The sequence below is a fragment of the Leopardus geoffroyi genome, chromosome A1 (assembly GCF_018350155.1).
Source record: "Leopardus geoffroyi isolate Oge1 chromosome A1, O.geoffroyi_Oge1_pat1.0, whole genome shotgun sequence".
Lineage (NCBI taxonomy): Eukaryota > Metazoa > Chordata > Mammalia > Carnivora > Felidae > Leopardus > Leopardus geoffroyi.
This window is the reverse complement of record NC_059326.1, coordinates 180,040,288-180,067,075: the sequence shown is the minus strand read 5'-3', so window position 1 is coordinate 180,067,075 and position 26,788 is coordinate 180,040,288. Positions and strand designations below refer to the sequence as shown.

The following is a 26,788-nucleotide window of genomic DNA, read 5'->3' as shown; positions in this document are numbered from 1 at the left end:
TGGTTTTCCCCTCACCCAGCTGCTTGAGTTGAATACTCAAACTTGTTTATAAACTTAATATTTTTTTAAATGTTTTTATTTTTAAAAGAGAGAGTGTGCATGTGCAAGCAGGGGAGGGGCAGAGAGAGGGAGACACAGAATCCGAAGCAGGCTCCAGGCTCTAAGCTGTCAGCACAGAGCCCCACACGGGGCTAAAACCCACGAACTGTAAGATCATGACCAGAGCCAAAGTCAGATGCATAACTGCCTGAGCCACCCAGGCGCCCCTATAAATTTAATATTTAAAAAATTAATACATGTCCATAAAAAATCCATAAGGATACAAAATGGAGAGTAAAACCAATTATTTTTTGCCTTCACTCTGACCTCTAGTCTCTACCTATGAAGATTTTAATATTTTCTTGTGTATCTTTCTTGAAAATGTCTTTCTACATATACTGGCATTTATACATATTATTGAAAATAAGCACAAATAAGAAAATAATATACACACTATTCTACATTTTCCTTTTTTAACTTAATGGTACCTTTTAAACTTCACTGTACCTCACCCATATCTGCACATGCAGGTCTAGCTAACTCTTTTAAATGACCGCGTGCTATTCCTTTATATATGGATGTGCCATAAACTATTAACTGGTCCCCTAGTGAAGGCAGCTTCCAGTTCTCTGTGAGGACAGTGAACTTCAAGGCGCACACATCTTTGAATATTTTGTGAATATATCTGTTAGAAAAATTCCTAGCAGTGCAATTGCTGGGTCTTAAAGGGTATATGCACTTAAAATTTTGATAAATATTGCCCAAGGGGTCTCCAAAGAGGTTGTACTAATCCTATTTATTTTGAGTAGTTCACATAGACTCCACAGGTCATGGTCCCCAAGGAGGGCTAATGCTGTGGGCAGCATCAGAGTCTGCCCAGGATTTGGGAAAATTTAATCACAGTCAGAGAGAACCACAGTAGCAGCAGTATTAAGCTGTCATCTGCATGCAGACAACACAGAGCACACACCGAATGGGCGCCTTCCTCTAGCTGCTGTACTGTTACTTGGGCTTTCTGGGAACAGCCTCCTGGTTACAGAGCATGAACCCAGTGGTCCCTCCTGGGAGGGAGGAAACCTGGCTTCTAGTTCCTCTGCCCTTCACTGTGCTGTTTAACCCTCAGCCAGGCTTTTCTCTCTGTACTTTAATTTCTTTATTCATGACATCAGGTGGACTCAGGGTCACACACCGAATTACAGGGATGAGGCAGAGAACCTAACTCGGGGGCGGGGTGCAGATGGCCTGTGTGGGGACTGAGTTTCCCCTCCAGATGGCTCCGGGGGGCCAGGGTGGAGGGTGGGGGTTGGGGCATGGTGAACATGTGAGCCCTCTGTTGCCTGAGCTCCCAGTTTCCCATGGGAATTCAGAACTACAGACTTAAAAAAAATTTTTTTAATGTTTATTCATTTTTGACAGAGACAGAACGTGAGTTGGGGAGGGGCAGAGAGAGAGAGGGAGATACAGAATATGAAGCAGGATCCAGGCTCTGAACTGTCAGCACAGAGCCCAACGTGGGGCTCGAACCCACAGACTGTGAGATCATGACCTGAGCCGAAGTCAGTCACCTAACCAACTGAGCCACCCAGGAGCCCCAGAACTACAGATTTTAAAACAAAATTTCTAGATTTCTTTTTCTGGATTTTTAGGTGCTGGGAACGAATTTAAAAATGTAAAATCCTACTTGATATTTAATATACAAAAATCCCTACGTACACAGTACTACTCAAGAAGAGAAATAAAAAAAATTCACTTGTCACCACTCTACAACTCTTTATTCTGAAAACTGGTAAAGAGAAGGCATCAAGCACATTATCTGGTCTCTCCTGTAGGAACTGTGTTTCACAGTAACCAAATGGTCTAGGTTTTGAGTTTTTCTTCACATGTAAATTATAACTAACAGACCTAAACAGATGGTAGAAAAAGTCATTTTGCAACCTAACCTCCAATTAAATAATTAATTCAGGCAACAGTCACCAATGAATGTTAAATCATTAAGTTAAAGGCAGATTCAGGGTGCCCAATACTTGGTCACAGCTTATTGCTGGTAATGAGGGTGGAAAAGCATTTTTTCAAGAAAGGGATCAGATAGTAACCACCTAACTCCTTGATTAATCTTAGCAAGGAGACAAAGATTAGGGGCATCCTGAGGTGGTACTCTGAAGTACAGTGTCACTCGTGGAGGCTTCTTGGGGAAAAATTGAAACCTGAATCTAAGCAAGCCTAATTAACCAGCTGTTAGAAATCTAGGGCTAGAGGAAGAAGTTAAACTGTAGCATACAGGAGCCATCAAAAAAGTATCCCAAAGATGGGGCATACCTCAGGACCTGGTTTCTTCAATAAGTCAAGGGCAAGAGAAAAACAGAGGAAGAAACTCTTCCAGATTAAAAGCAGAGGGTGATCTTTTAGACCAGTGCTATCCAATAGAAATATAATATGGGCCACAAATGCCAGCCCCTACAGAATCTTAGATTTTCTAGTAGCCACGTTAGAAAAGTAAAAAGAAACACCTGAAATATATTTAATATATTTTATTATATCCACGACATCCAAAATATTATAATCTCAACACAGAATCAATATAAAATTGTTAATGAGCCATTTGACATTTGCTTTTGGTACTGTCCTCGAAATCTGGTATGTTTTGTACACTTCTAGCATGTCTTAATTTGGACTAGCCACATTTTAAGTGTTTGTAAGCCAGAGGCTACTTGTGGTCAGAGGCTATTGTAGGGAACAGCATAGTTCTAGACCTAAAAAGGAATAACAGCTAAATGCAACAGGCATACCGTTTGGCTTGTAATCTGAACAAACCCGTTGCTAAAAAAATATTTTTAGAATAATGGGGGACTTGTAATATCGCCTGGATATTGGATGATACTAAGGAATTATTCATTTTTATTTATTTATTTATTTTTGAGACAGAGAGAGACAGAGCATGAAGGGGGGAGGGGCAGAGAGAGAAGGAGACACAGAATCGGAAACAGGCTCCAGGCTCTGAGTCATCAGCCCAGAGCCCGACGCGGGGCTCGAACTCATGGACCGCGAGATCGTGACCTGGCTGAAGTCGGACGCTTAACCGACTGCGCCACCCAGGCGCCCCAAGAATTATTCATTTTTTAAAAGCATGATAATGGTGTTATAGTTGTGGAAGAGCATATTTTTACTTTTTAATGAGGCATACTAAAATATTTGGGAATAAAAAGTGTCACAATGTCCATAATTTACTTTAAAATACTTTGGCAAAACAACAGTAGCAACCCCACCAGTAGCAAAATATTCACAACGGTTATCTTTGTCTCTTTCAGATGGAAAATTTTAGGATGCCAGCTGCATATCTGCATTTGAATTCCAGGGCTCTGGGAAAGGAGAAGCAGATACAGCAAACAATAAACTCACTCTAATAGGACTTTTCTCCTCTCTTCTGGGAGGAAGGTCCAGGAGGACCCACAGCCAGGGGGAGGCTGTCTGGAAGGCCTGCAGGACAGAGCCTTGGCTGAGGCAGAAGGACCCGGGGAAGTCAGATCTAGCTGAGCGTGGAGTTGGAGGGGGGGGGGGCCCTCCAGGCGCCAAGCCTGTCACTTACCGGACTCCCGTCTCCGGGCAGGACGCATCCAGCACTGTCCTTCATTAGCACTAATGGAATTTCAAGGTCAATGACCAGTCATAAACATCAGCCCTAAATTAAGTGTATCTGAGGCTCCTTGCCCAGAGGATTTTTTTCTTTTTTCTTAAAAGCCAAGTTGCTTGGGAGATAGGGGAGTGTCAAAAATACGGTTAACCTTTCAAGATGAAAAAATTATCAATTCTATTGATTTAGATCATAACTCGCTTCCACTTAACTCATCAAAAAGGACTGTCAATTTTAGAAATAATGTATTTCTCAGTCTTACGTGGAGTTTTTCACCTGCCCCTCTACCCAACTCTTTCTCCAGGCAACTTTTTTCTCAAGTCCACTGGGCACACCTCCTACAAGAGATTGACTGGGATCTGGCTGGTTTGCTGACAACACCAAAATGCCACACACCTCACCTGTGGTGCTTTGTATTATTGACAGTGGCCTCTCTGCCTGTCATTTCTCCCTGTCTCCTTCCAAACAGCTGGGAATATCCCTGCGATCCTTGTCATACAACATGACTAATATGTTCAGCTTCAGAGGTACAAAGGAGACAGAAATAAATGAAGGGAGTGCTAAATAGGAGTTTTTCTATCCCTCCAGTGGGATGATGAGTAACTAGGAACAGACGGCCCCCAGCATTATTGCTTAATCATCATCAGGTTGAGGGCCTGAAAGACTAAAAAACAATCTGAAATCAACACCCTATCTAAGGTCAAATGTAGAGTGAGCTTAGGTTCCAGGGTCAGAGTCAACAGCAATTTCTAGCTAAGTCGTAGTGTTCTCACACCTTGAGATTTACAAGCCAGATTTTAACAGCTCCAACCCCTCCTGCTCAGCTCTGTCTTGTGCCTCGTGCCTTGGCTGTATACATCAGCTCGCTTCCTTGCCTACTTCCCAATCTGTGTGTGGCACGGCGGGAAACGAAAGGACTGGTTCCTGACATAAATCATAGTCAAAGCCCCCTATTTGTTTCTTATTGATATTCCATGCTGAAGAATCCCAACCAGAACTCCAAACAAGGCACCTCTGGCCACAGACACTAATGACAGGTTTTTGCAAGATACTGTCTGTATTGAAGAAAGATGGCCATAGCCCTTCCACCATGCCCCTGTGGCTCCCTGCCAGCCTTCTCTCTAAATCCTGGGGTCTGTTGTAATGTCTCCTGCTTCCCATCAAAAGAAGAAAAATCTGGTATTGCTTTTATGTCCATATTATCTCTAGAAGCATACCCTCCAATATGGAAGGTTTTGGTGTGTGAAAATTTAATTCCTCTTGAGAGAAGCCAAGGAAACCTTTGTGATGTTATTGTGTAATTTTTCTCCCCCAGGCTGAAAGGGTTAGCTTTATCAAGCTAATACAATCTTTTCTCCCAAGACAGACTAACTCTGACTTTAAACAATCAGTGAATAAATAGCTCAGCCTTCACTCAAGTCTCTTTCCATTCATCTCAGCTGAGGAATGAGGGAATATGGATTATCATTTTGATTACAAATATATTTCTATCTAGAGGAAGATCTACAAAGGGCTAAAGTCACCTCTATAAATTTAAAGTCTCCAGTTAGCCTCGAAGAGTTAAGCCCCCCCCCCCTTTTTTAAACATCCTGGTGCTTCAAAGATGTTATATTAGATAGATGTCACGTTGATATAATAAACAGCAATGCCAAATCTACTGAATTAAAGGAAAAGAGAACCACATGCTGAGATTTTCAGATGAAATCAGGTAATGACAGGGAAGAAAAATGAAGCCGCATTTAAAAACGGCTTGAGAGTCCAAAATTCAAGGTGTGGAGAGACTCATAGCAGGAGAAATCTCAACTGTGCACTGTATTCATCTTACATATATATGCATTTCTGCCTAGTGTTCCGACTTGGGTAAAAGCAAAAGAAAATGAGATTTAAAGGGTCCCTGGGGCTAGTAATACTTTGGTAAAGGAAGTTCGTATATCAGTTGTCACTGAGGCCCCAGCCATGTTGTCAACGGCTGCAGTGAGGTGAGGGCTTTTAGAAGATATTTTATAAGAGGTTTGTGAACCCGATTTGCGTTTCCAACAACTTCCTTGCACTTGCCATTAATTATAGTCAGGTGGAAGAACTGAGCTCTCAGCGGTGTGGATCCATGGACAGACGTGTGGCGTGGCTACAGCTTCCCCAAGCATTGATGCGGCAATGCTGCATTGGGCCTGGACAGGGCCTAAAGTTCTTTGGAAAAGAAGACGTCACAGCCTCAGTGATGCATCCAAGGTTATATAGGGACGGCAAAACTACTTTTGTCTAGCTCAAAGAACCCTGGCTTTAATTTGTGCCCATTTCATTTTTTTCTTAAAAATGTTCTGCCCCAGCCATTCCACTTCTAGAGATTTATCCTATAAATATACTCAGAGTAATGTACAAAGATAGATGCATAAGGATGTTTACTACAATACTGTCTCAGTGATGCTAGAAACAACTTAAATCTCTATCAGTGATTGCCTGGTTAATGTTAAACTAAATTCTAGTGCATCTTGACAGGAGAATACCAAGCAGTTTTTTCAAAGAGAATTCTGTTCAGACATGGAAATGTTGCCATGATATGTTGTTAAGTGAAATAGCAAACTTGCAAACAATATATAATCTGATTCCATTTGAACAGGCATAGAAACTTTCTGGAAAGATACTCAAGCTTTTAATAATGGCTATCTCTGTAGAGAGGAACTTTTATATCGTAACATTAGGTAATACCTGATTTTTATAAAAATAATATTGTTCTTTGTTTTCTGAAAGTGCCTTATTTAATAAAGATAAGTTGAACAACATGCTAGGCTTTTCTTTTCCAGGTTAAATACCACCAAGTGCCTTAATTTTTCAACAATAAATTATATTTTGGATTCTATATATTATTGTTTAAAGTCACTTCCTCATTGATAAAAAGTGGGAACATAAAAGCCAAGAACTTTTTCCCATGACATGTTTTGGTGATCTACTCTCAATATGATATTACTTAATATGCTTTCTTCTATTAAAGGACTTCACTTTGAGAAAAGTCAATGTTCATAATCAGTAGTACACACTAAATGATTTAGAACGGATAAAATCAAATGGGGGTTTTGGCTGTTACTACATGGGAGTGACTGTCATTTCTTTCCAGCATGAATCTATAGAACCCAGTTTCTGGAACAGCAAACTGTCTGTAACAATGACCTTGATTCTAGAAGATAAACAGCTTTGGGATGTCTAGTTCCATTTGGACAGAATTCTAGAAGAGGAAAATAAAAGGCTACAAAGTAAGGAAGTCAAACCTGCCTTTGGGGAAGATAAACATGCTGACTGGATGCATTTTGCTTCTTTTTGGGAGTGAAAGGTTTCAGCAACCTGGAGCCCCCACAGCTGTGGAGACCCTGCTTCTATGAACTTCCCCTCTCCACGCTGCACAACAGCTTCGTACACCCAGCCGATTTTGCAGAGAGCAAGCACAACAACTTAACTAGAGCCTGGGAGGATAATCTCAGAATGAATTATTCACCAGTGAGACAATTGTGGCTGCACAGAGGGAATACAGATGCCCCCTGTGGGGCTACATCTCACCAACTTCCTTATTCAGTTTTAATGCGCTTTCCAGCCCTCGTGAGTGGAGAGTGTGGGCATTCAGGGGGTTTCCACGTTGCTTCCCAAACCGCCGCCTTCTTTCTCCCTCCTCCAGGACAAGCTTACTTCTCTACGAGGGGGGTGCGTGTGTGTGTGTGTGTGTGTGTGTGTGTGTGTGGTCTCTTCCCTTAAAACCTCTTTTGTGTAAGTCAGTTTCTCGGTCTCTCTCTCTTTTCCTGGCTTAAACAGAGTTTCTCTCCCTATGTATTTTTTTAAATAGGAATCACAGACATCCCACACTCAGCCTTCTGTGCTGCACTCACTGATCTACTAGTTACAAAGCATTGCACATTGCATCACTCACTCATCTACAGTTCACGGAATACCTGCAATCTTCTCACCAGGACACCTGGCTATGCCCCGTCAGTGGGGGAGTAGCTTAGCACAATGACTGGATGCAGAGGCTCTGGAACTGGACTGCTGGAATTTGATCCCAGGTCTCAGATTTAAAACTCGATTTCCGCCCCCTTCAAAATCTGTGCATTTAGATACCATCTGTCACGTGACACGTGGAGGGCAAATGATAGAAAACCTCAAAGGGGATATTTCCCTGCACGTGATCATGCACAGAAAACAGCTTTCCTTTTTCTTCTTCTCTTCTCAGTCTTCCTGAAAATGCTAGAAACAGCACACTCTTCTTGTTCCCAAACACCCTATTTCCTCCACCCCAGAGGTGCTCACTGGGGCTCATCTATTCACCTCACGTGCAAGATGAAGAGGGCAATTTTATGTAGTAAAGATATATGGGACAAGCCAACCTCAAGTTCACGTCCGTTAAAGCATTTCTCTGTTGGCAACATTTTTACAAGCCTCTCACAGCTATATGCTTAATTAAAATAAAAGGGTGATATACATCATTGCACCAAGTCCTTGCTGATGTAGAGGAAGGGGGGGGGAAATGAGTGCATTAGTTTTCCTTTATTAAAAGAGTTATTTCAGCATGACATCTCAAATAAAGACTAGCCATTAGCAAAATTAAAAATTAGGTGAAGTTGATTTTGGGAACTGCACACCATTAGTGCCCTACTCTTGTCTCCAGCTGCATCTTCTTCCGTCCCTGCTCCAAGCTGCTTTCCCACCCCCACTCTTGATCTGCAAGTTCCCCAAACTGATTATCATAATGATGGAATGACAAGTAGAGGGACAACAGTTTATAACTCTGCCTGATGTTTACATTAAATAGGAAAAAGTTGGTCAATCTTTACTGAGCACATACTATGTGTCAGACACTATTCTAAGTACTTTATCCATAAAAGCTTGTTCATTTATTTTTTAAAATGTTTTATTTATGTTGAGACATAGTGTGAGCAGGGGAGGAGGACAGAGAGACAAGGGGCTAGAGGATCCAAAGCAGGCTCTGTGCTGACAGCAGTGAGTCTGATTCGGGGCTCTAACTCATAAACCACAAGATTATGGCTTGAGCTGAAGTTGGACACTCAACTGACTGAGCCACCCAGGTGCCCTTTGCTTAATTATTTAACCACCCCCCAAATTATTTAACCCCCTTTGGGAGTGTGGGAGAAGGAAAGTAATATTTACTGAACATCTGTCATCTTCTAAATGGATTCTGTGAGTTTTCTTTGTTAGTATTCATAGCAATATGCTAATACTCATATTAATAAAGTTAACTCCATTTTACAGATGAGCAAACTAAGGATTTCGGAAGTTAAGCAACTGGCCCCATTCTGTAGTGTTACTGTGTCAAGGAGCAAGGTTTCAAAGGGAGGTCTTGGTCTTTGCAAAGAAGATCAATCCTACGTAGGCACAATAAGTGGAGTGTGTGAACCAATATGAATTAAAATCTGCAGAGGTGGGAATGTGCACTATGGGAATGTGCTCGGACCAAGACCAAGAGGTTTGGAAGGGGAAGAGTGAGAGACCAAGGTCACAGAGAGGGGGTGGTTGCAATTGCAGATGGTGGAGCTGAGTTGACAGCTCATGTACTTAATTAGGAAAGAGCAGGACTCATAGGAGAGAAGGAGTCAAGGATGATTCCAGCCTGGAGTCTTGATGACTGGGACAATGATAGACAGCCCATAAGCAGAAACAGAAGGAGGGGATTGAGAATGTTTTGGGGAAAGGGTTTAACAGATCATTAGATGGAAGAAACAAGGAAGGGTAAAACTAACTGATACTCAGAACATTCTACTGGCCAGAGGCCTGGGCATCAGTCTTGATGCTTCCCTCTCCTTGATTCTTGTACCCATCCAATCACCAGGCTCTATCATTTACACTTCCAAGTGTCTGTGCAATCCACTTGTCTATCCACTGGCCATATTCTCACTTGAGCCATCACCATCTCTTCTGGGGCTACTCCAAAGCCTCTGTTCCCTGCAATCAGCTGTCCTCCCTGGAGCCAGAGAGCTCTTTCACAAACATAAACATCTTTAGGTAACTTCCTTATAGCTTTTAAAGGCTTCTCAGTGTCCTCAGACTAGGCCAGGTGTCAGCAAACTATGGCCCATGGGCCAAATCCAGCCTGCTGCCTGAAACAAGGTTTTCTGGAACTCAGCCTCTTGTTTATGTATTGTCTGTGGCTGCTTCTGTGCCACAACAGCACAGTTGAATAGTTACGGTAGAGATTGGCCCTTTACAGAAAACACTGGTCAACCATGGATAAGAGTCCTTAAACTGGTCCACAAGACCCTGCCTGATGGGACCTCTGCCTAATTCTCCAGTCTCCCTTCGTGTCACTGATCCCCTTGTTCTTGGCACTTTAGCCATTCTGGCCAACTTCCAGCTGTTCACAGGGGCCACAGAAAGGGATTAAGTGGCCATGTTTTGGCATGAGTATCCTAACTCTAGGCCTTTAGGATGAAGGGCATCCCTAGCTCCCGTCTTTGTCTGGCTTCCCTTCCTGTGTCCTGCTTCTGGCCTGTAGACCGGGGTCTAGTACCCTCCACACCTCTCCCTCCTTCATCCTCAAATCCCCCTTTTAGCATAGGAGCCCAAATCAACCACTGCACCTCTTTTCAACTCAAGCCAGTGTAATGAATACAGGAACATTTGAGTTTTGAGTCTTTAGTCTAAATGAGAAAGTCTTTTCCTTTAAAAAAAAAAAAAGTTCTAAAGATCAGTGAGAAGGTGGGAGGATTTGGCAGAGTGGAGGGAAAAGGTAGAGAAAGCCCTTCCTCATATCCCTGAGGTTCCATCGTAGAGGAAAGCAGTGGTATCTTCCACCGAGGAGATCACCCCCAATTTCAGAGCCAGAGACAATCAGTATTGATTGAACATCTTCTAGGAGTCAAGAACAGTGTGAGGAATGTTTGCTTGTTATTTTGTGCTGTGCTCCTAAACCACGTAAATGAGCCTGGGATTCATTACAGGTTAATAGGAGCTACTCTAGAGAGTTTGAACAAGACGACCAACAATTTTATAAGCATCTATCGATATTGTAGCAAATGGGATTAAATGCTTACTAACTTGTGGGATGGCTCCAGGGAGCAATACTGCAGAACTGGCCAGCCAAGAGAGCTATTACAGTGCACAAGCTGGGGAAGCAGGAGGCAACTGCCCCAAGAGCCGGTTCCAGAGTCAGACCATCTAGCTGACAGAGGGGGATTTTAAAAGCTATATCCAGAACAGTTGGCTATGTATCCACACCAGCAAGAGGGATCCCTGGCAGGACTCCTCTCTTCCCAGTAAACTTAGTTCTGGATTCTAGTCTTGTACAAGCGTATCAGGTGGCAGATATTAAATCACCCCAGAGCTGCAGTAGGGTGTGGGAGCTTCCATCTTTAGCTTTCCCGTCTCTACATTATAGAAAAGTACACAAGGAAGATGTTGGAATGAACGTGGAACGAGGCAATATGTAGAATGCATAAAGGAGGGGGGGTTGCTATTTCCCTGATTTTATAGAAGCAGAAACCAAGGTTCTGAAGGTGATGTGCTTGGTTTCAAAGTCAAGTCCAGGTTTGTCAACTCTAAGCTTCTTTGCTTGTTCTAATACAAAGAGAATGTCATTTGTTATATTTAAAAACAGTAACCAAGTGAAGTCTAGGTCCTCTTACTGCTCCAAACGACACATTTCAGAGCTCAGCTAGCTGCTGGAAAATGGATTAGAAGTCAGCTGACAGGGCTGGCTGTAAACCCAGGTGGGATCTCCATTGGCTTTCCCAGCAACTCACTATTCAGGAAGTGATTTGCACAGACTACATTCCATCCACCAGGTCGCTCAATGGCAACAGTGCTTTTGTTTGGGAGCAGTGACTCAGAAATCAGGATCATCATAAAACGGAAACCCATAGCTCCCCAAAACACACAAGAAGACTGATTCCATCCACCCACCCAACTCAGCCTATGAGGTCCTGAGAAGAAGCTCATCTCTCTGAGAGAATATAGATCTCCGATTTGGGAGATGAGGTTTTCAGGCATAAGCAGACACAAACAGTTATTCACTTGGTCATAACAATTGCCTTGGTGCTACTTCTGAACAGTTCTCCACTGGGCCATCACAGCACCAACCCTGGGAGCCCCACTTTGTGCTTCTACCCTTCAATTCGTCTTTCCTACTGCCAGACGTATATTTCTACAATCTGATCTATGTTAATGCCCTGCTCAAGAGCCTTTCAGCTTTTCATTGCTATGTCATAAAGTCCACTCAACAACAAAAATACCCAATTAAAAAACAGACAAAGGACTTGAACAGATTTTTCTCTAAAGAAGATATACTAATAGCACATGGAAAGATGCTCAGCATCGCTAATCATTAGGGAAATGAAAAGCAAAACCACGATGAGATACCACACTATCTCTGTTTTAGGATGACTACAATTTTAAAAAGAATTCCTAATAAGTTTTAGAGGGGATATGGAGAAACTGGAACCCCTGTGCACTGTTGGTGGGAATGTAAACTGGTGTAGCTGCTGTGGAAAATGGTATGGCAATTCCCCAAAAAGTTAAAAATGGAATTAACATATGACCCAGCAATTGTACTTCTGGGTATATACCCCAAAGAACTGAAATCAGGGTCATGAAGAAATGTTGTACACTCATGTTCACAGGAACATGTTTTACAGGTCAGAGGATGGAAAGAACACAAGGGTCCGTTGCAGGATGAATGGATAAACAAAATCCTGGTATGTACATAGACTGTTATTGGGCCCTTAAAAGGCCCTTGGCTTAAAAGGAAAAACTTTGGACACATGCTGCAACACTGATGAACCTTGAGACGATATTATGCTAAGTGAAATAAGCCAGTCACAAAAAAGCCCCCAACACTGTATAATCCCACTTATATGAAGTACCTAGAGTAGTCAAGTTCACAGAGGCAGAAATCAGAGTGGTGGTTCCAGGGTCTGTGGGTGGTGGGGACATAGGGAGTTGTTATCTAATGGGTATAGAGATTCAGTTTTGTAAGATGAAAAGAGTTCTGGAGATTGCTGGCAGAACAATGTAAATGTCCTCAATAATACTGAACTGCATACTTAAAAATGGTTAAGATGTGATGTTATGTATGTTATACCACAATTTAAAACTCTTAAAACCTTTTACTTTTTCCAATGGCTAGTGGCTTCTTATCATTTATGTTTCAGCTTTACCTTTGAGAGAAACCTTCTCTGACCAATGCCCCATAGAAGGGCCCCTCCTTATTCTGTAGCTCATTTCCTTTGTGGCACTTATTGAAACTTGCATTTGCATCATGAATTTCCTTGACTGTTAGGACTTAGTCTATCTTGCCTGCAAGAATGTAAGCTTTGTGACAATAGGGACACCGTTAACCACAGTACTGTTCACCAACCATTAACTGGAGTACTTGGCACGTTCAGCACCCAGTCAAATGTCATTCCTCTCTGAAGCCCTTCTCATTTACCTAGTGGAATGGATCCCTCCTGTATCTGGTTTGCTTGGCACTTTCCTCAACTGCTGGCACATCACCTATCACATCGTGTTATAGTTAGCGTGGATGTGGCTGTTTCTCACACTGGATGGAAAGCTTCAAGCCAGGGATGATACATTATTAAGTGTGACACTTCCAGGACCCAGTAGAGTGCTTGGCGTGTAATAGGCACTCAATAAAGGTTTGTTTAATGTAGCATTTTCCAAACTTTTCTCATTTTTTTCCCCACTTGCAAGATTTTGGTCATATTTACTTACACTTCCTTTTAAGTTGGCTCACATTTAAAAAATTATTTAAAGAGGAAAAACAGTAATATCAGTAAAACCAAGAGTTTAATGTGTGAGTTATATTTTTCTCTATTATCCATTAAATTAACAATGAATTTTTCAAAGTTTTCCCATGTATCTTTATATTGTGTTAACTATCACTCTTTGAGAAACACAGGTGTAAAGAATTACCCCCTGGCTTCTATGCCACTGTGGTGTCCCTCCAGATCTCTGGCAAGGACTGGATTTTTGGACTACGCCTAGGGAAGATGGCGGCAGCAGCTGCTGTGTAAATCATATCTGCGCACTGGTCCTCCCTCTGCTTAGAAACCTGGCCTCTGGGCCACTGCTTGCTCCTTGATGAGTGCTCACAACTTTTACAAGGAGGAAATGCCAAACATAATTTAAAAATCTCTAGCTTTTGCCATGACATTCTCCTTTAGAGGATTTCTTATTTATTTTTTAACATTTAAACAGCCAGGAGTGAATCTAATTAATATTTTAGGTACTACTTTACTTAAAATAGAACTTTTAGAACCAAAACACTTTCACACCCATTCTCCCGTTTTCTCTTCATAATATCTCTGGAAGGAAGTTGGGAAATGGGCACTATTTTATAGATGGAGAGAGTAATAACCCTGGCTAAGGTCATCAAAGTACCTCTGCCCAAAAGTCCCTGGACTGGTGATACATGCCTGTGACCCTTAACATGACTCTCTCCATCAGGTTATATGTTATTGGCCTGGTCCCAATGACAAAAAATAAATTATTCATTAAAAATACTGAGTAATGGGGCGCCTGGGTGGCTCAGTCAGTTGAGCGTCTGACTTCGGCTCAGGTCATGATCTCACGGTGCGTGAGTTCGAGCCCCACGTCGGGCTCTGTGCTGACAGCTCAGAGCCTGGAGCCTGTTTCAGATTCTGTGTCTCCATCCCTCTCTGAACCTCCCCCGTTCATGCTCTCTCTCTCTGTCTCAAAAATCAATAAAGGTTAAAAAATTAAAAAAAAAATACTGAGTAATAACAATGATAATATAACAGCTAATATTTGGCAAGTGCTTATATTGCCAGACAATGTTCTAAGAACTTAGTCAATTCTCACAACAATCCTATCTTAGGTACTATTATTGTGTCCATTTCATAGATATGGAAACCAAGGCTAATAGAGGATAGGTTATCTGTTCCAGATGGTACCAGCAAGCGATTCCCAGCCCCATCCAATGTCCTATAATAATATTAAGCATTATTACTATTGTTGCTGTTATGATGATAATAGCTAACCTTTATTGAGGGCTTACTACATGCGAAATACTGTGTTAAACATTTTATGAGATTTAAGTCATTAAATAATCACAACAATCCTATGAGTAGGTGTTATCAGAGCCTTCATTTTACAAATGAGGAAACTGAGGCACAGAGTGCTTAACCAGCCCATTCCAAGCTGTGTGGGCAAGCAGATAGTGGGAAAGGCAGGACCACAGATAGGCATGCTCTGAAACCAGGATTGGTTCGGGTGAGGGAAGAGCAGAGTGGGAAAATTCTGTCCAACTGGAAGACCTCCTGGGATTAAATCTCCCTCAGTTACTCCGGAGGGACAGCTGTGTCTCCTGACTGGCAGCTTATTTATCTGAAGCCTCCCCGAGGAGTCTGTTCATGCATGGGCAGACAAGGTCTGGCTCCCATGAGGGAGGGAAATGCCTGGGAAGACTGTCCGATGGCTCACACAGGTGCCTGGGTAGAATACCAACTGCTGGGAAGTGGCTGAGGCTGGCAGGAGAGGCGGATGCCTCCTTACAGTTAGGCTCTGGTCTGGTTTATTCCTCAGGGTGCCCTCCCTGAGGACCACAGTCACCTTTGGGCCTGGTACCTAAACGTAACTCAGCCAGGCAAGGAGGACACATGGCAAGTCCAGGGACCTGCAGGACAAGTCACCCTCAGGGGACAGAAACAAGGGCTCAGGCAGCGTGATGCAGGGGGGAAGCTACCACCCACATCTCTGGGCAGAGGTGAGAGCATAGATTCCTGGGTATGCCCCCAGATGAAACAGCACTTATGGGGGTGAGGACTGGGTATTTCAGAGTCCACACTCAGCTTTGAGAGCCCACGGCTGCATCTTTGCCTAAAGAAAAGATGGCTCTGAAGTGGGGAGGACCATCCGCTGTAGGCAGGGCCATTGGTGTAGAGGGGATCACACCCTTTTCAGCTTTCCCCACACAGGCCTGCCAGGGATATAGGCCTATAAGTAAGCAAACAATAAAACAGGCAGACACACTTGGGGCTCTGAGGTCAGGGGATCTGGTTTCCAATATGCACCCTGCCACTTCTAGCCTGGTGACTCTGGGCCAGTTACTCACACCTCCCACAGCCGCAGCTTCCTGTCTTCACAGGGGAGACAACCGTTCCCATGGGGTTCCAGGTGCCAGCGCTGTAAGGAGACAGCAGGGACAGAGCAGAGCTTGGCATCTGGCACATAGTCAGTACTCAGCAAGTAGGAGGCCTCAGCACTGTTACCCCTACTAATGGGATTAGTAAGGGACTCTGGGGGACTCTCCTCCCCAGCTCATGTCTGCAAACAGAACCCTGGGAAAGAGTTCGCCGCTGACACCTACAGCTTAGTTCATGGAGGTAGTGGAACTCCAGTTCTGGAAATTCTCACACCAGGAGCCCCCAGAGGCCTGATCCACCTGGCATGGAGTCTCTTGTCCTGTTTCACGGTGCCGCATGCCGTGAGTGATGTGCCTCCTGGTCAATAACCCATGTGCTTTGTGCCTGGGAAAATGGAACAGCCTATTTCTGGGGATAAATGCTTCAGAGCTGCTGCCTCCTTCTGCAAATACAGCCTCCTGCTCTGACTGGTGATAGCCAGCCCAGGCCCGCTGCTCTCCATGCCCCTGTCACAGAAAGTCCGGGTGTCCCTCACAAATAGTCTTACTAGTATTGTCCATGATCTGGTGGGGAGGAAACATGGGCACAGATCAAATTCCCTAGGCAAGTCAGAGCAGCAGACACCAAAAGTGTGTCCACCCCCCACCCCCCAAAAAGAAAGACTGCATTCCTTGGGGTGCCTGAGTGGCTCAGTCAGTTAAGCATCCAACTTCAGCTCAGGTCATGTTCTCGCAGTTCGCCAGTTCAAGCCCCGCATCGGGCTCTGTACTGACAGCTCAGAGCCTGGAGCCTGTTTTGGGTTCTGTGTCTCCCTCTCTCTGCTCCTCCCCCGCTCATGCTCGCACTCTCTCTCTCCTTCTCTCAGAAATAAAGAAACTTAATTTTTTTTTTAAAAAGAGAAAGACTGCATTCCGTTTCACCTTCTCATATGCTACACATGGAGTTCAGACTGCCCCTTACCTGGCAACGGCCTTTCAGGTAAAAAAAAAAAAATCAGATGGAGTTGAAAAACAAATGACTGATTGACTGACTCGTTCATCCACCCCACAAATATTACTGTGCATCTTTTATGTGCCAAACATGTGAGGACCTGAGGATACGGGGATAAGCAAAATAAACAGTCCCTGGCATCACTGAGCTTAAGGCTGAAATGAAAGAGAGAGACCTTGATCCCATCTGCCCCTCCACAAAAATTCAAGTCATAAGTTGAGATTTTTGATAAAAGTTCTCTGGGAAGGAAAGGCATAGTGTGTCTGAGAGCATGTAATGCAGGGTGAGACCTGGGCTGGGTGGGGCCAGGTGGTACTGGGTGATTGGGGCTTCAGTAGCCCTACCTCTATGTTCTGCTGAGGGTCAGCAAACAAAGCAGCGATGTATGGCCAGAAGGTTCGCGGCACCAGTGTATGTCAGCACATGCTTCTGTACAAGGAGAACGGCCCAGGACATGCTGGCCTGAGATGACTCCTGAGGGCTCCCCTTTCAAAGTCTGGCTCAATAGCTTCCGGGACATGTTTTCACCATGTACCCAAGCACTGGGCCAGACTTTAAAATGTTTTTGACAGTTCTACTCTGAGGCACAGACCTGGGCAGGGCGGGGAGGGTGTAGGGAGGGGCACAATCCTGCCTTTTTAGGAGATCCACCTGTTTGCTTGGCCTGTAGCCATCACAGTGTTCCCAGTGATATGGTGATGATTTCAAATATGGTAGAATTGGGACTACATTTTACCGCTGAGAACCACAGACGACGACGAAGGGGAAGCTGCCTGCTGCAGGGGAGCCTGGCTGCCATATGCCTGGAGCTCCTTGGCAGGTGGCAGGACCTGTTGGGACCATTTCTCCCAATTCAGCTCCAAATCACAACTCCCTACTCCATTCCTGACACTTTTCTTTTTCGTAGAAGACACCATAACTTTTCAAGCTATTCTTCCAGACTAGATAAGAAGAGCAGGAAGGGAATGAGTAGAAAAAAAACATACACATATGAGTTTCTTCTCTATAAGTCCTCTCTCTTCCTGGGCCCTTCCTTTTATAAGGAGACAGAACAGTAGTTCCTGGCCACCCACCCCCCACTTTTGGGTGGCAAAATTCCTCCTCCTGTTTGCAGACAAGGCCCTAGTGTATTCATCTCAATCAATCAACATGTGGCTGAGGGACACCCTGGGGGCATCATAGTCAGTCACCAATAAACCTGGAGGGAAAAGCACTGGGGTCAGATCCCAGCTCCTTCACATCCCAGCTGTGTGACTGGGGCCAGTTTGTACCCTGTCTCCATACCTGTAAAATGGGGGAGCCTGGGGACCCTCCCAGGTCTGCTTGTAGTAAAGCCATACACTTCTGAACCAGCCCCACACATATAAAGACTTTGGCAGCTCAGACCATGATTTGGGTAGCACTCACTAGAGTTGAACTCTGTGCAACATGCATAACCATAGGTAGAAGCCTCCCATAGCAAGAGCTGTGGCAGCTGTTGTTACAAGATCCTAGCCTTTGGCAGCTGACACCATAAGGGAGCCTTCCACATGAATACCACCACCAAGCCTACCAGGCAAAGTGGGAAGACTGCCAGCTTAGAAAGATGACAACACTCACCGTCAATGGATACAGAGAATCCTGCAGGATAGGAGGGGAAAACAGCATAAGCAAAGACTCCGAGATAGCCAAGGGGTTGTGAAACAGAACAGCTGGGCTGAAGTGGAGGGTATCGAATAATCACTGGCCCATTAGAAAGGACTTTGCAGTTGGCCAAGTGTTTCTGACCAGCGTCTCTGCTAATTCTTGTAATTGGTAGAGGAAGCAAAGATCGTGGTTCCTTTTTTAGGGATGAGCACATTGAGGCTCTAAAGGGCAGGGTGCCTTCCCCTAGAGAGCACCATTAGTAAGTGAATGGGTCCGGACTTGGGCCAGGGCCTCTGACTTCAAAGCATGGGTGTGGGTAAAGAGAGAGAAAAAGGACTGGGATCATCTGGGGCCAGACCCAGGTCATCAAAGGCCCAACAGGAGAGTTTGGATTTCATGGGAAAAGCAATGGGGAGGGAAGGAAGGTCTTGCGGCAGAAGGGGGACATGAGAACAGGGGTGTTTTAAGAGGATGAACCTGGCTGGGACAAGTCGAATGACACACGGAGCAGTAAGGGACAAGGAGGAAGTCATCCTTATCTGGCCCGTGTTTATGGGGTGTGGTGTGGAGAAGGTGCCTCTTGTCCATCTTCTCCCTTTCTGGCTGGGAGCTCATGTTCTGCTGTACCAGGCAGCAGTGGCTCTGGAGTCCGACAAATATGTGACTTGCAGTACTCCGAGGGCATGATGGGCTTGATTTGCCTCCCAGAAGCCTACCAGAACTTTGGTTTGGTCCTCTTCTAAAGAGATCCGCTTGCCAAAGTGGCCAAGCCCTGCTGGCAGATGGCACAGCAATAATCACTCGCTAGGGGCTCCCAAAGGGGCAATTAACCTACAGGAAGCTCCTGATTAAGGAATGGAGCTAGAGAGCTGACAGACTACTGATTTTGAGGCACCCAAGCCTGGTTTCCCTTCCCGCTTGTTGGGATTCTACCTTAAATAGCCAGTCTTTAGATCATCCACTTCCGGATTCACTTTTTTTTTTATTTTTGCATACAGCAAAATTACAGGAGAGAAGTAGCCCATTCTCTCATATATTCATTCCACTCATAATTATTGAAGAAACAGAGGTCAGTGTGACAGCGTCTGCCTTCAGCAGAGGTCAGGCTGATACCACGTTGTGATAACCGCAAAGGCATGAGGCTACCAGAGCCACAGAGGATGACGGGGAGGCTTCCTGCAGGGAATGACATTCAAGTTCAGTCCCGAAAGGAGAGTGAAGCAAGCCTCTGAGACAGGGCAAGAGTGGTTTAGGAGGGCAGAGAGCTTGTGCAAAGGGAGAGGCAAGAGAGCCTGTTTTGGGAATGAAAACAACAATAAACGTCTAACTACTTTTGAGCACTTATTGTGGGCCAGGCCCTAGGCTAATGCCTTATGCACATTTTCTCACAGATCTGCAAATACAAAACAACAAGAATAACCTTACAAGGTAAGTCTTGCTGTCATTTTGCAGATGAAAAATTACCTCAGAGAGGGTAGATAATTGGTCCCGGTTTACCTGTTAAATGTAATAGAGTCAGGATTCAGTTGCAGGTCTTCTTCCTGAAACCAGAGCCACCTCCCTGTGCATGGAGGGCCTCTCTGGCCACACCTCCTCCAGGAAGCCTTTCCTGACTTCATCAGTCTACAAGGATGATTGTTCCTTCTCTGGTTAGCACTAGATTCCCTCTTATCTGCACAACCAGACAGGACCTTCCTCAAGGTCGGGGGTGCAGCCTCTACTCTGTTGTTGTGGCAGGTTTGTTCATTCCTTTGTTCTAATTCTCCCATAGCACCTTAAGAATTATCTGTTGATTGACCATTCTTTTGTTCCAGTGCCATACTGATGAAATGATCTTTTTAAATGGAAAAGCCTGTTGGGTCTACACATGTCTCTAACTCCCGGCCAAAAGGGAAGTTTGAGAGCATTTCAGCTTTCATGGTGTTTTCTAAATAGAGATGTATAGGGTTACGATGAAAAGCAAGGAAAGAGAGCTTCAGCACATTCTGTTCTGAGCTCCCAGGGCCCTGGAGAAATTCAGAGAAATCCCATCACAGCCCTCACAGACCCTGTGGTGTGGTTTCTTTGAGAATCATCCTTTATATTTGTGTCTGATTTTTGTTTAAAGATTATTTCCAAGATGGCAAACATTAAAGAAGCAAATCTGTTTATATTTGGCAACTAAAAAAACGTATCAGACTGAAAGCAAATTTCAAACAATGAACTGAACCTGGCCTACCAAATAAAGGCTCTGGAATCTCATAGTTATAATTAGTTTTCCCCACGCAATTAGGGATGCTTAGCCTAGGGAGGACCACATGGATGCGAAGTTAGTGAAACGGAACAAAGAGATTCTCAAGAAATTTGCCCCTTGGCACTAAGGTATTTGGATCCCATTACTTGTGGATGAGAAATCAACAATCATTAGGCCAAGACCAAAGATGGGGCCAGCTCATTCCCATGCCCCTCCTGGACCACAGCTTTTCCACTCAAAGCAAGTGGTTAGAGACCTCCCAAACCACGGTCTCTACCCTGAAAGAGTAAATGTCCACAGAAGGGAGGAAATTAACTCCATGAACAGCCTAGATCATGCCAGGATAACAAGCACACACCTTTCCATGTCATTTGACTTCTTGTAATGCCCTGTTCGTAGCCCAGGTGATATGCTGATGCTGATCCTTAATGGATGCAAGGTGGGGGGTCAGCAAAAGGAGGGGGCTTTGGAATCAGTAGGTCATTTAGTTAATCATCCTATAATTATTGAGCACCTACTAGGTCTTGTCCTGTGCTAGGAACTGGGGCCACAGTGGTAAAGATGAAAAGGTAATCCCTATTCTCCTGGAGCTTCCCATTTGGAGGTGGTACCTAGAGGTTAAACAACTGCACAAGTGGCTCTTTAGGCCCTTTAATTATAACTGAGCTTGGTGTTATGGAAGAGAGTTGATCATACACAGAGGTATATATGGGGTTAAGGGTGCAGTCAGAGAAGTCTTCCTGGAGGAGCAGTGGTTTAAAGAATGAGTAGGACTAAACCAGGTAGAGTCAGGGGACTGAGGAAACTTCAAATGAGGCCTTGGGGTAGGAAGGAATCTAACACAATGGAGGGACATGGAGAAGGCCAGTGTGTCTGGAGGACAGGGGCTGAGGCAGAGTGTGGTGATGACACTGGGTCATCACCTGAAGCCAGGCAGGGTCCCTATAGGTCATGTGGGAGGATTTTCATTTCTACCCTAAGAGAATAGGGAAAATCGTGAAAGTGTTTTAAGCAGGCCAGTGAGGGGATCAGATGTGTATTTTGGAAGAGACACTGATTTTACGGAGAAGGAGTTGAACAGGGAGAAACATGCATGAGGAGAGACCATTTAGGAGGTAGCAGTCCAGGCAAAAAGTGGTGGCAGTCTGGCCTCGGGTGGAAGCAGTGGGAAAAGATGAAGTGGGTCAATGACATGTTTCGGAAGTATAATCAACTAGACTGATGAGGTGCGGGTGGGGAAAGGAAGGGGTGGTTTCCAACATGGCACCAGCCTGAACAGCTGACGGGAGGTTCTGGTGTTCTCTGACCCTGGGACACTGGAAGCTACTGGAGTTGAGGAGGAAGATCACAGACATAGGTGAGGACCCTGGATTGGCTGCTCCCTAGCTGTAGGACCTTGGGTGAGTCACGTAGCCCTTCCTGCACCTTAGTTCCCTTTTCTGATTTATAGATGTCAATGGCTATCTTGTATTTTTTAAGAAGTAAAATAAAGTTTTGTGTCTAACACAGTGCCCAGTACATAAGACTAATAAATTACAGCAGTGATAATCATCATTAGTAATTTTTCCCAGCACAAGCCATCAGATCCACACTAAAACTCCTGAAATATCTTGGCTGGAACTTCTGACTTCCAGAATGCAAGTATACAATATGGTCATTATCCTAGGGGGTCCATACACAAGGTAGACACTGTACATCTGTAGAGTTAATACATTTTCCTCCTCAGAATATGGCCATAAAATCCTTGTCCTAACAAACCAGTACATCATAACAATTTTCTGAAATGTAGGAGTCAACTGCTTGGAGGAAGGGTGAACTTCTTCTAATTCATACAATTTGCTGCAATTCTGTCCATGTGAGAGAACATGAAGTGTGTGCTGGCTAAACACTAGACAAAAAAGCATCTAAAAACTCCTATTGGCTTTTACTGCTATAACAGATGGAATCTACCACCTAACTCTTTTTTTTTTTAATTTTTTTTTAATGTTTATTTATTTTTTTGGGACAGAGAGAGACAGAGCATGAACTGGGGAGGGGCAGAGAGAGAGGGAGACACAGAATCGGAAAGCAGGCTCCAGGCTCTGAGCCATCAGCCTAGAGCCTGACGCGGGGCTCGAACTCACGGACTGTGAGATTGTGACCTGAGCTGAAGTCGGACGCTTAACCGACTGAGCCACCCAGGCGCCCCCCACCTAACTCTTATACAGATTGTTTTGTTCCAGTACAAGACCTTATAGTGTGAGAGAAAGGGGCATTTAACAGGAAATGGGTGAGAAATGCTCATAAGTGCTTAGCACATTGTCTTGTACCTAGTGACAAATACATGGTGGCACGATTGTGATGTTGCTAATGAAGATATTGTGTGTTCTAGAATAAACCTTGATATCTGAACATAATTTATAAGAACTCTTTCAGAGCACTTATTAAATATCTTAAATTTAAACGCCAGGGCTTTAAATTCAATAATTTAATAAATTTAATTTTTAATCCCCTCTATTCTATTTTACCCACTTTTCTACATAATAATTGTAGCAGAGGCCAATCTATCCCCATTGATAAAACAGAGATACTTGTTCAAAATGGAAGACGTGAGGGGCACCTTGGTGGCTCAGTTGGTTAAGCATCTGACTCTTGATTTAGGCTCAGGTCATGATCTCACGGTTCCTGAGATTGAGCCCTGTGTGCCTGCTTGGGATTCTCTCTCTCTCTGCTCCTCCCCCACTTGTGTGTGGGCACGCGCACTCTCTCTCAATAAATAAATAAACATTTAAAAGAAAACAAACTAAACTGGAAGACAAGACACACTTCTAGATCAACTTCTAGGACAAGGACATGAAAAAGGTCCTCGCTGGGTATATGAAACCCTGTAGATGACACAGGAATGAACACTGAGGGGCAGGCATGCAAAGAACCAGAAATACAGAATAAAGGAGAACCCAAGGCAGGCAAAGCAGCAGCAAGCCAGATGGAGGCACCTGGGCCTAAAAGAGTCCAGAGCTGTTGCCGGTGAAGGCTGGGATTGATGAGTGGGGGTCTTCAGGTGTTACTGCTGTGCTTGGGCACATGGGAGACCACTGTCACATGGCCTCTGATTTACTATGTTAAAATAGGTAACAGACAAGAGCACAAATGTGTACCTGGCTCAGGAATTTCAGTTAGAGCTGTGGTCTACTGAGTATAGTATATCCTAGGAATACACTAAAACTCGTGGATTCTCATACTTCAGAAATTTGGAATTTGTGCTAATTAAGAAAGGCTTGAGATGATTCATGTATATTTTATGAAGGAAGGCTTGGCTAAACAATTTACAAAAGCAGACAAGATAGAGGGAGACTTATGTCTCCCTTTTTGTGGACAAAAAAACCCCCAACATTCAAAGCACACTGGACAGTTTCAAGTGTTCTCTTGTAAAGTAAGCTGCCAGCATCTCCACTCTCTTTCACTTAAGGAGATTTTATATATCTGTATATCTGTATCTACATCTATATAAATAAAATTTAGTGAAATGGATCTTTTTTCCATAAGTGTTCTATAATCAGGACGTTTTACAGAAGCACATTATCTCCTTTTATGTAAGGCACTCTGGTATACGAAACGGAAAGTAACATTTAAGACCATGTTTTAATGCTATTAGTATTATTGCTCCTATATTAATCATCATCATAACAGCTACCATTTATTAAGCACTTTCCATGTGCTTGGCACTCTTTTAGAGATGTTTCATACATTACTTAATTTAATCCCATTATCCTATTTTTACAAATGAGCAAACTGAGATTCAGGGCTAAAATAGCCATGGTTACCCAGGTATGAAGTAGCAGAGATGGAATATATGCTGGATTGGACTAACTCTGAGGCCTATGTCCTCAGCAGATGGGAATACAGTGGGGGAGGATAAAAGCTAAATAAAACTGTCAGGCAATAAATGATAAGTGTCAAATGAGATGCGGGTGATAAACGCTAACAGAGGGTAATAGCCCTTGGTAAGTGCCATTGGCTGGTTTGGTAATAACAGGTTTGTTCTGTTCAAGTCTTCATCTTGAAGAAGTATGCTGTTGCCCAGGGCTTAAGAACAAGGAGACTTAAATGATGGAATGTTTCTGGATGGTGCTTCTATCGGTTCACTCATATTGAATGCCAGTGTCACTGGTCCTTCATGCAGAGTGGTGATTCCAGAGAAAGTAGGTGATTTCCCACTGTTGTAAATCAACAGTTAAGGAGGACCACATCCTTGAATATATTTACCACTCTTTACATTCAAATACCATCACTGATAGCAAAGAAGGAGAAAAAAAAAGAAAAACCTCAGAATCTCTTAGACATATAAAGTTATAAAGTATTTTTATCATCTCTGTTTAAAAAAAAAAAAAAAAGAAGAGAAGTGGAGTCTTCGGATTCTTTTACAGCCTGGTCTATTTTGCAAACACCATCATATTAAGGGTATCAACAAGACGAGGGTGATTTAGTTCCAATCTGGAGATGTGAAATAAACTACGAGGCAGGTTGCATTAAATCAATCCTGAAATGAATCTTCCAGATATCAAATCTGGGCTTTTCAGGACAGTTTTATTTGCTAATAAGCCTAATAAATTGAAAGCTGCCAGTGTTGTCATGAGACATGCACCCTGAAAAGTATAAATGATGTGGAAATACGGGTTTTGCAGCAAACAGACATGGCAAAGGATGGGCTTGTGAAGAGGAGCGTATACACTGCTTTGGTGAAGCTCTGGCTGGTTTGCCCTTATCTCCAGATGGAACCACTCAGGATCCCCCAGGGACTATTGTCGTTCCTGAGTGAGTTACAGGAGCAAGCGAAACACAAGACTTTCCTACGGAAAGCAAACAGGCCCACAGGGCTTGAACGATTAAAACCTAGTCGGTTTCAACTTTTAGAAATCCTTGAAAAATGATCTTCTTGTTTTGGCCTGTAGTTTGTCTGCTTATTTCTCATTATTTTGGTTTGAGGCCTTTTGAATCACCAGGAATTCATCTACAATCTGATTTTCTTCCATTTTTTTCCTATCCACCTCCCCCCCCCCCCAAGTTTAGGATTGATGCCTTTCTCATCTCCCATCTCTACCCAATTTTCTAATGAATTCTAACCAGTTAGTGACTGAAAGCAAAGACAGGGGGCTCATTCATTTCTTGGTAGGTAGAACAGGAAGGAGAATTCAAACTCTGGCTCCACACACTACCTAGGTTAGGTCATTTCATCCTTCCGAGACTTGCTTTTCTCAGCTGTCTAATAGGAATAAGAAGTGCTAGTCCACTGGGCTGTTTTTTACCATTAAATTGGATATTCTTTGTTGAGTGCTTACATAGTACCTGGCACATAGTAAGTGCTCAATAAACAACAGCTGATATTGTTTCAACATTGTACCTAAGTGCTGACGAACAGTGGAGAATGCAGTTCTCCTGTTGATTTGGGGTTCAAGGCTTGTTCCTAAGTGGAGAAACTGAAATCCTGTCTCTGATTTGCCTCTTTCAGGTAAATGAGTGAGAAATTTCAAATGTTCACGTTCCTACTGTCACCTATCCAGAAACAGGGATTATAGAAATGCAACAGAATTTGGAATTGGATAAATTGGAAGGTCAAGTGCCGGGTCTACTGGAGTGGGTTACCGAACCCCCCTGAATATAACTTTCCTCATGTGTACAAAGGTAAGAATAAAAATATCTTGTGTTTGTCAGGGTCAGATAAGATTATCTGTAGGAAAAGAGCCTGCAAGCTGCTAAGCTTCGGGCCTATTGGTGAAGTTTTCTTTTGGCATCTAGCACTGGACCTGGTACACAGCAAGCAATGAACTGAGCTTTCCCTCTAGTCACCGTATCTCTAACATTTTCAGTTTAAGTAGTTGGTGTGCATGTGCTAGGGGTGGAGGAGTGAGTAGGGCTAGTCTCCAGAGGCACCACATGACTCAGGCCGGGCCAATGCAAATAGTACATCCCCTGGCAGCAGTGATTGGCTCAGAGGTGGTCACATGACCAAACCAGATCCAATCAGAATAAGTTCCAGAGCTTTTACAGGAGTGGAAATGCTGGGAGCTACCACAGAAAAAGTCCCAATGATGTTATTGAACCACTAGGTCCAGCCGTGTCTGAAGCCCTTGAATCTTGAGTTTTATGAGCCAATAACTTTCCTTTTTTTTTTTTTTTTTTTGCATCATTTTGAAC

The 26,788-nt window shown here is 43.7% G+C and overlaps 1 protein-coding gene and 1 long non-coding RNA gene across 2 annotated transcripts in view; one reads left to right on the top strand and one right to left on the bottom strand.

The window, feature by feature from the left end:
• Positions 1–26,788, bottom strand: part of SLIT3 (slit guidance ligand 3) — a 596,997-nt gene that overhangs the window by 221,649 nt on the left and 348,560 nt on the right. The window lies entirely within an intron of this gene.
• LOC123610921 lies at positions 6,443–8,130 on the top strand. Its single transcript, XR_006718338.1, has 2 exons — positions 6,443–7,255; positions 7,497–8,130. It is a non-coding gene; the product is annotated as an uncharacterized LOC123610921 (long non-coding RNA).